Genomic DNA, 10,394 nt, shown 5'->3' on the forward strand with positions numbered 1-10,394 from the left:
GGGAGGGGCCATCTCAGTTACTGAACTGGGAGAGGGAACAAGCCCTGAGTTCTGCCTTTCTGGGCCATAAATGTTCATAAGTCTCAAACTGATGCAATATATATATCTAGAGAATTGATAAGGAATGATAACATATCTTAAAAAATGATTACTTTGTAAAAAGAATCAGGGTCTCATGTTATTGGAGGGTTCCCTGAATAGCTGAAGTGTCCTTCCACAATCAGCCAGGTGTGGATGTGTAAATACCAGAATCTCTGTCCACCTCTGTTTTCAGTTGATTTGCAGAGACACTCTGGTTCCTAATTATGTCTGGTGATTCATCTACTCCATCAGCCCCAGGAAGGAACATTTTCTGGTTCTCAGGCTGGGGTCTGTGCCCTGACAAAGCTCTCATTGTACAAGGGGTGAGACCCAACCTGCACCACCCCCTTCACTCTGCACTCAGCTGGGACAGGGAGCTGTGTGGGGCACCACCCCTCCCCAGCCCTTCAACCTAAATGAAAAAACCCCAGCCTAAATTGCATTGCTGAGCAGTTCATTACTGCCTAGAAATAGCATAGCCTCTAAACAACACATTAATTATCAGCTTGTCTCATTAGTTAATCCCATTAGACTGATATATGCAGGCATTTTATCAGTAGAATTGAAAGTAAATTCCTAGGAACATCACTTTTCTGGTTACATTTCCTGTTGTACAGTAGATCAAGAGATAAACTGAAAACACTCTTGCTTTGGTGTAGGGCAAACTTGGTGTCATTTCTTGTGTTCAGATCAAAGGGCATCTGGTGATGTTCAGGGTAGGATAAATGAAGTGTGTGAGATGATAGCACACAGAGCATGTTCTACTTCTACCACCAATTTGCATTATCAGTGTTCCTGGGAAGCCTTGCACGAACCAGGAATGCAAAATGCCAGGCACTGCACAAGAATCATGTCAAGATACTTGCAGCTAATCTTAAATTAGAGCAAGAACAACAAAGTGAGCAATTCTTCCCTCTGGAGTTTGCATTAGCTCAGAGATCCCCACCTGGGACATGAAGGCACTCCATGGGGCTCAGATGCTGTGACTGCCACAGAAGTATCACTTTACTAACCCTGGCATTGCCACATCAATTCACCACCTGCCTAAAGGGAAAAGACTTTAAAATATCTACTTCAAATAAATTCCAAGTAGATTTTATTATCAGTTATTAATCTCCAAACTTATCTAAGGTCTTGAAGTACTGCAACACACCATGACAGTTTAGAAATGATAAAAGATTATAACAGGCATGTATTAATCAGAGAATGAAACTCTTGAATTGAACTTTAACATCTGGGTCTCAAATGTGCTTGGAGTTTCCCATGAAGCTAATAAGTATGGTTACGGTTGTAAAGCACCTGAACAGTGCAAGCATTTTATTACTCAGGACAGGATCAAATGCAGATATGTTACGCAGCACAAAAATGCTCAGAAGTTAATAGAGAGGGTTGTGAAATTGAGGGCAGTTTTGCATGCACCTTTTAACTCCACTTCAGAGTCATTTCCATCACCCTTACTGACAGAGGCATCACTGCAATACCCAGAGGGACAGGGAGACAAAAGGGGATGATCCTGGTCCTGGTCCTGATCCTGATCCTGATCCTGATCCTGGTCCTGATGAGGAGCAGCTGGAAGGAGCAGGAGGGCTGGAGGCAGCAGAGCCTGACAGAGATGAACAAGCAAAGACTGAGACAGCTGGCAGCAGTCATTGCTGCCTCCCCACAGCTGCCAGGAGTTAATGGCATTCTCCAGGTAAAACCATGCTGCAGCATCCCTTAGAAGGATTTAAAAGAAGCAGACATGACAACTATTCTGATATTTTTGTCCTTTCATATTTACTGCTTCATGACATTCCTTCTGTGAAGTTTATTCTAGTTCATATCTGTGTTTTATTTATTAAATGTTAGAGCTGGTTGAATTTTCTTATATTCGATGACCTGCATCTTCCTGCCCTCCATGAGTGAATAAAAACATGATGACTTATTTCCTTGCAGGAATCACAGTGAGAAACTACTTTTCCAGTAGTGAATCAGATACTGCTTGAAAATATCTTGGTGCTGCTCAGTAGAGCTCACATTCTACTGAAGCACCATGAACAAAATAAAATCTGGGAGTTTTGGTGAGTGGATGGCAGTATTTGCATGCAACCATACATGTACAATGTCAGCTGCATGTTTTTATTAGAGTTTAGGATATAAGGGTGTATCAGTGCATTCCTAAAGGGTATCCACACAGTTGGCATATTCCAGGATCTTCTGTCAGGCAGAGAGTTGCAATTTATGTTATTTGAATCCTTGAAGGGTATAAAAGATCTATTTATGTACATTCAATTCCACAGGAATAAACCAGACATGGAGTAATAGAATATTTGAATATATCTGATGTCCTATATTATATTTTCTTGAATATCTTCTGAGAAGCACAAAACTGAACATTTAGTTCAAATAATTGCATTGAAGCTACAGTTGGAGATAGCTATGTTAAAAGGATTTCACAGTAATTTAAATTTGTTACTTTTTGAAAGTAGCCTAGTAGTTGAGGTAGTTTCTCTGGAGACTTGAGAATGATTATACACACTACACTTTATTTTTTTTAAATTTGTGCTATTTTGTGTTATAAAATAGAAGGAATATACACTGATTAAATGAGTGCTTTCGCTGGTCATAGCATAATTAGAGCCAGGAGACAGAGTTAAAATTTCTGAGTGTACAGAGAAGTAGATAACAGCTGATACTCCTACATATCCTTCAGTGAAAGCCAAGTAATTTGGATTTTTTTATTGATGCTTTTTATTTTTTAATGCTAGGTTACCTCAGGGAAGTGAATTAACAGAACTCTTTATTTAGTTTCACAACTTTGTTGTGCTCTTTGCACCGCCCCAATCCCTGCTGAGCCAATAATGCCAGCCTTGGTTTGTTTGTTCCCCTCTCCTCTGGTGGATGCACATTCTCCTCCTAAGCCACTCCTAGTCCTACAACTTGAGCCCAGCTTGCTCTCACCTCTTCTCTCCTTCCTACACATCACCTGCAAAACATTCCTGAGCTTGTGTTCCTGTGCTGAGCATCACAAGAATGCCCTCAGCTCTTCCCAGGGCAGCTGCAGCCTCACTGCAGGTGATCCTTGCTCCTGCCTTCATCAGGCTCTTGCTCTTCCTGCTGGGCCTGAAATGGGATTTTTAGCTCTTCTCTGAGGCTCTGTAATTTGTCTGTGCCATGAGACACCTGTTCACTTCCAGGTGCCATAAATAAATACCAATGCTTGCAGTGAGCTCTAATGGAGTATTTTAGCTGAAAAGTCTCTGAGCTTTCAAGAGAAGTGCTGTAAGGAGTTGCTGGAACTGAACCACCATCACAGAGGTAAATTTGAGCCATTTGGTGACCATGAGTTTTTGAAAATCATTGGATTTTCACAATCTAGTGCGTTCTTCTGAACTTGGTGATGGTCTCTAGCTGACAAGTTGGAAAAACTTGGAGGAGCACCTGAAAGATGGTACTGATGATACAGGTACATAAGGCAGACAAACAGGAAAACAATCCCTAGAATTAGTGATCAAAATGAGAAAACTCAGATTGAAAATGTCTTTCTGAGGGAGTAAAAAAATGATTGAGGGTTTGAAAAAAAGAACAGAACCTGTTGTTTTGGTCTCCTTTTTGTAACCATTAAGGAAGCAATAAGCTATATGGTATGTGTTTGGTTATAGAGGTCTAGGCATGAATATGAGACAAGGTGAAGTTGTGCGAGTTTTTTGAAAGTTCATTCTGAAAAGTCTCTCAATTTCTTGATATTTGCTACCCCATTTAGCTTAGTAATGTCTCCCAGGTAAAGTATGTGTGGTGGTAGAAAGCAGCAGATTTTTTCAATGAGCATCCCAACCATCACTGTTAATCCTCGGCCACTTTCTCATGAGGAGCAAGTTCACACTACCACCTAGTGCAATTCCTGTTCCAGTGCAGCAGCATTATTCTGTCTGCTGCCTTTCTTATTTATAGACTCTTGTGAGTAATTAATCTATCTGAGGGATTTATTGACTGTAACATTAACTTTATTTTAATGAAAGAAACAGACACAGAACACATTGAATTTTCTTCCTGTAAGTCCTCTGTAAATAGTACCCTGACTTCCATGCTTTATCTGCCTATTTTCTCTCATGTATATAGTAATTTTAAGACAGTAATCATTCTGTACCACAACAGTACACGCCTACACCCCTGCTGAATTATGCAGCTGTGGGTTTATATGAATGAACAGGGGTTGCTTTGTACAAATACCCTGTTAATATTTGAAGTGTGATTTGGAAAAGGAGGGTAGATTGCCTTGATCTCATGTGCTGTGGTATGTAAACCTCCAGTAAATCTCTAAGTTCACAAGAATTAGCATTCTGGTTTTAACAAAGAACAATATGGATTACCCAGCTAATGTTGCTAATTCCTAGTGTGTACCTATTACTTTGGTGCTATTCTATTTCTTTCATGAAATAATATATAATTTTAAAAGCTATGTCCAATGGAAATTCTCAAATGATAAAGGAATTATTTAAATGAAATTCTTAAGGGCAAAAAATAATGTTGCTCCTTGCTACGGCAATGTAATAATACATAAAATAATAATAATGTTAAAAGAACAGACAAGCCTATTGTCCATTTACAAGGGACTTTGGTGATTGAGTTTTCTTTATATTGGAATCCTCATTTGTCTCAATGAATTATTTTGTATCACAATTGGATATGATTACTTTTTAAAAAGAAGCTATAAAAATTAATATTTTATTTTTATGTTTAATTCCCCAGCATTACTTAATGCTTTATCAATAGGAAAAATATAGAGAATATAAGAGAAATAAAATATAGAGAATTAGTGTTCAGCAGAACTTTCAGAACAACGCTTTCTTTAATACTAGCTGTATTTGTCCTTGCTCAGAAATATAGAATATATATTTATTTCATATAAATAATTAAAACAAATCTGTTCACAGTAAGTTCCGGACTAACTAAACTCTAAGGGAGCTACATACACTTTAATTCAATAAGCAAGTCTTTTTTTCAGACCTCCCTCTTTTGTATCCCTTTCATTTGAAAGTCAGATCTATGGAGACCAGAAGCATCAATCTCCCCATAAGCACATAAATAGCTGAGGAAATTCACTAATCTGGAATTCCAGTGTGATTTGGGCAAAGGGATCCTTACCTCCATGCAAAGCTAAATGTTCAAAGCTTAGGCCACAGGCTTAAAGGGACAAATTGCTACTTGATGGATAATTCCTTGGGTTTTAGCACGACTGGAAGGGGCTCAAATATGAGCAGAATGAAATCAGTTTATTTAATAATTTTAAGCTGTAGTATTGCAAGTATATCACTAGAAGCTGTATCGACCATTTCTGACAGAGTGAATGTTTCTAAGGGAAACATCAGCTGTGGTTTGCCCACCACGCCAGCAGTGGCTCTTTCTGTAATGTGCTATCTCTGATTTTGTTTTCCCTCGCATGCTTCCATGGCAAGCAGGTGTGCCAGGGGTTAACCATGGGGGCTTTAAAGGAGTGAAAGTTTGTGATTGATGGCCATAGAGCTCAGGTGAATTTTCTTTGAGCTGTTGGGCCATGCTCCCAAACAAGTTTCAAGTGGACTCCTCAGAGAGATTTGTGTTCCAGCTAATTAGAAGAATGCAAAAAGGGCAAAGAGCTTCAGTATATTTTTCCTTTCTTGTGTTTGGAACAAAATGTGCTAATGCATAAATTCTACTGAATTCATTAATATGTAAGGAGGAAGTTTAGCATCTGCTTGGGATGATTTCTCTTAAATGATCAAATCTGGATTATTCACACCTGAAAGTCCATTAAGAAAACACATTTGGCTGGGGCACTTCATGTACACCAACAGCATTTGAGATGAATTTTGGAGTGCTGAGGAACTTGCAGAGGCATGAATAACTTATGAGCATTTAAAAAGGACTTGTAGATAACCTGATATGATCTAGCTGAAATAGTGGAGAAGGGCAGAGGACTTTGGTGACAAAGATTTGAACTATAGGAATACAATTTATAGGCTTGATTCAGGTCTTTGAGAGATTACAGATGTAATCATACATGCTGATATTGTATGCTTTAACTACTAGAGGACATTGAGCAAGCACAATATGCTGCTGTTCATTTAAAATAGCTGCCACTGTAGCACCTACAGTCTGAAACTGATGGGTTAGAAAAATAATGCCAGTGAGAAATAATCCTTCAGTGAGGCTGTTTAAAACTGTGTCTTCCAAAGATAAATGCTCAAAGGAAAGTGATGCTAGTTTTATGCATAACCTGATTTAGATATAAAATCACCACAGATAAAATATGCAGATGACACAGAGGTTGACAGCATGACAAATATTGATGCTGAAGTTGCACAGAGTAACATGGATAGTTTGGTAAAGAGAATGAACCCATGCAATTAACTCTCTTTTTATGTATTCGTGTACTGAATTGAATGTCTGAAAAATAATCAAATTTCTAACTATGGAGGGGAGGATGGTATCCTTGAAAACAGCAACTTTGAAAAGTGCTTATAAATCATCTTGAACAACTGAGTCAACACACACTTCTAATGTGATGTGTGAGGCAAACAGGATTAATGTGAATTTGTAAATCTATTCAGGAAGGCAGTGTGTAGGAGTAGGGAGATAATTTTTTTGTTTATATAAGCCCTGATGAAGCCAGTACTAGAATATTGCTTACAAGTCAGGTGTCAAGTGTTTCTGACAGTGGAAGAAATGGAGAAGGTGTAAAAAGAAAGCCACAAAGATTATCTGAATGCTGGGGGAAAAAAGCCTTACTGTGAAGGACAGGATGAATGCCATTTGTTAAGCACATCAAAAAGGACTCTGAAAAGATAAGTCTTGATTGTAGCACAGAAGTAGTAACACATGGAAAATATATTAAAAGGCTCTTTTACCTCAAAGAAGAAAATATAAGGAAAAGCAAGGGTGAGAAGCTCCAGCAAACACATTCAAACTCTCAGTTAGATGAAGATCAAGATGCCAATTAGTCAGCAGAACAGGTCTGATACTTCCCCACTCTTGGAATCTTCAAGCTGAAGCTGTTTCTTTCCAAAGGATGGAGGGCTGCCTCACTAGGCTGATGATTGGTCTTGGACTCAATGTGTGATGCCTCCTCCCTGCACACAATATAGCTCAGAATACTCCCACCCTGCATGGTATTTATTTTTGCACAGAAACAGAATGGCCTTAGGAGTAATAAACACAAATATTTTAATGGTAATATGTCCAACATCATTATGTACAAAACTGAAGAAAAAGGAAGCATTGAGCAGTAGCAAAAGTTGTTTTCTGATTATGATTATGAAATAAAAATTGTCATACAAGAGGGAACTTTTTTTATTAACATGATAAACCCACTAGATGGCACTGAAGCATCCCTTTACAATTCTCACTTTGACCAATAGCCTCATTAGCCAACTATTTTAATCACTGCTAAAAGGAATTTATGAACCACGGTATGAAGAATCTAAGAGCCATAAAATTCTGATTTTACGTGAGAGGAGTTTTCTTTTTTTCTCTTTACTGTACATAATATACTGTTCACTGTTTATTTTGTGATTATCTGCATTATCTTTATGCACTTAAATGTTTGGAGGCTTTGTTTAAGGGAGCTTAATCTATACCAAATTGTATTAAATCCTCCTTAGAACATGGATTTCTGGCTAGGCATTGTTGTCTTCCTGCTAGAGTAAATTTAGTTGAATTAATAAGAGCAATTCTCTATTTGAAAGTGAAATAGAGGCTATGGGTTCTTTTCACTAGGACATGGCATCAAAACTGCCTCAAATTCTGTTAATGCACAATAACAGGAATTACTGTTCCAGTAAGACACAAGAAATATGCTGTGTACTCATAAAAACTCTTTTCTGGGATTTCATCTATATAATAAATTATTTACAGGTAAAATTGATCACTTTGAAGCTGTTTCTTCCAAACAAATAGATGTTACCTTTAAGTACTCAAGGCATTAAGTGGGAAGAAAGAAATCAGCTCTTATTTCACATTTTCCCAGAAATTTTTAAGATCCCCAGCTATTCAGGGTGACTGGCTTGTGGGAATGACAACAGGAATGGTAAAATGGATAAAATAAGGGAATTAATGTGTAGGTCTGGTTGAAGAAATTTAGAGGATATATAGCATAATGTTTTAAAATTCAAAGTGATAGAGTATTATGTTCTCTGATAAAATTTTAGTCAAAATTTAGAAGAAATATGAACCTTCTTCTGATGGCAGTCTCATGCTGAAAAGACATTCAAGCCCTACAAATATCAGTGGGGTGACTCGAGGTGACTGTAAATGTCTGGATGTGCCTTGAGTTTGGCCCTTCAGAGAATGGGAGCTGGCATGTCCCCTCCTTGGAACTCAGAGTCTCTAAGTGTTTGTGACAGTTTGGGCTTTAGGAGCTTTACTTGTGAGCCAGGTGAAAACTGTCCTTCTGCAGAAGCAGGTATTAGTAAATATAATTGTTTTTCAGCCCAGAATACAGATGCTTTGCTACACAAAGGGCTACTAACAGCAGCCTGGTATAGAATATTAAAAAATGCATCTAGAAACTTGATCAACTCAGCCCCAAAAATTCACAAACTGAACAAGCAAATAATTGCAGAAGCCATTTGGATGGGGGGGCTGACAAATCCTAAGCAGAAACATAAGAATGATGGGAATTTGGAAGGTGGGGCTGTCACTACAATACGTAAGCAGTACACATCAGCTGCAATCAATAAAAGAAGCAGAGCTACTACTTGCTTAAATACTCCATTGACAAGCAAGAGGTAGGTTATTAGGCATTGGATCTGTTGATCTGTCTGATTGAATCATTGATCTGTTACCCAGTTACTCCTCTGTAGTGCCACATTTAACTTGACAGAACTGGAACTATTTTGCTGGTCCTCTTTAGCCAGTATTTGTTTATTGCATGGTCATCCTTGAAAATGGGTGTGTAGCATAGCTGCTAAGCCTGCCATCATTTTCATGGAAACCACCTGGAGATTTTTTTTATAAGGCCCCTGTCTCTTTCTCCAGCTCAGTCAGTGGTGAAATCCTTTTTTGGGTTACAAAGCACTATCAAACAGAAAATTACTTGTGTAAGCCAGCTGACTCCCTCTGCACCTGAGCTGAGCTGGGATGAGGTTAAACATGGAGCAGCATGACAATATAGAGAGATACCCACAGTTTCATCCAAAATCACTCAGGTGGATGCTGGGATATCAGAGCAGAAAGCACCTGAACAGGTCCACACAGATCTTGGTGTTCAATATTTTTAGATTAGTCAACTGCAAAACTGTCAAGCTCAAAGCAGACAACCAGCCCTGTAGCTGGAGACTGTCAGCTCCCTCTGTGACTGAGGACCCCATAAGCTGGGTCAGCTGAAGAAGAATATGGGGGCTCAGTTGATGTATTTTTCCCCTTGTCATACAAAAGAAAAATTTCTCATTAACTCATTCTGTCATTCAGTTACAGATACTCTTTTTTATGAGTTTTTTTTCTTGCCGTTCTTCATTTTATGACATTAATTTGGCTCTATCAGGAGCTCAATCATATTAATGTCAACCAATTAGAGATAATTTGTGTGGGCACTGTTGCATTAGCTAACTGTAATTTCATTCTGTGGTCAGGTATTGTAGTGGTTTTCTTGTTAGTCTTTGAAATGTTCATAATAATGAATAAAGTAACATGAAACTGTAATAGCTTAAATCATTCTTCAATAAGATACAAAATAATTGCATTTTAATTCCTTTTATTTGCCTGGGTTATTTTCCCCCCTTGTTGTAGGTGTTCCTTGCTTTAAGAGTAGCTTCACCTCTGGAGAAATAACATTAGGTCATGGGGGCAGCTTTTACACAGTTAAGCCATATGGTTTGTGTTCTGTGTCCTGGCTCTGGGAGTGCAGGTTCTTGGGTCTTCTGCTCCTCAGTGGGGTTTCTGACCACGACGTTGTCATTGTGTAACTCAGTTTCTTTGGCTCCTGAATTGTCCTTGCTATACTTCCAAAGTCTTAAAGCTGTGATCTTGTAAATTTAGGGTTCAACAGATGCCTCTTTAGGGCCCTCAGTTTGGTCCTTACTCATCCTGGCTGGAAAGCTCTTTTGCAAAGTCCCATGATTTTTCCCAAGCTGTCTCATGTCCATGGCCTGGCCTGATGATTATCCTGCTCTGTTTTTTCAAATGGATCCTGGCTTTTCCTTTGCAGAACCTGTTTGCATTAGGCAGGGAAGGCCTTGCACAAAGCATGGCTGGGAGCTGTGATTTGGTGACAAAACCAGGCTGGCCAGCTGTGTCCCAGGTACACAGGAGCACGGCAGAGCTGAAACTGCACTTAAAACACTTTTTGTGGAGGAGGT

The sequence above is a fragment of the Melospiza melodia genome, chromosome 9 (assembly GCF_035770615.1).
Source record: "Melospiza melodia melodia isolate bMelMel2 chromosome 9, bMelMel2.pri, whole genome shotgun sequence".
Lineage (NCBI taxonomy): Eukaryota > Metazoa > Chordata > Aves > Passeriformes > Passerellidae > Melospiza > Melospiza melodia.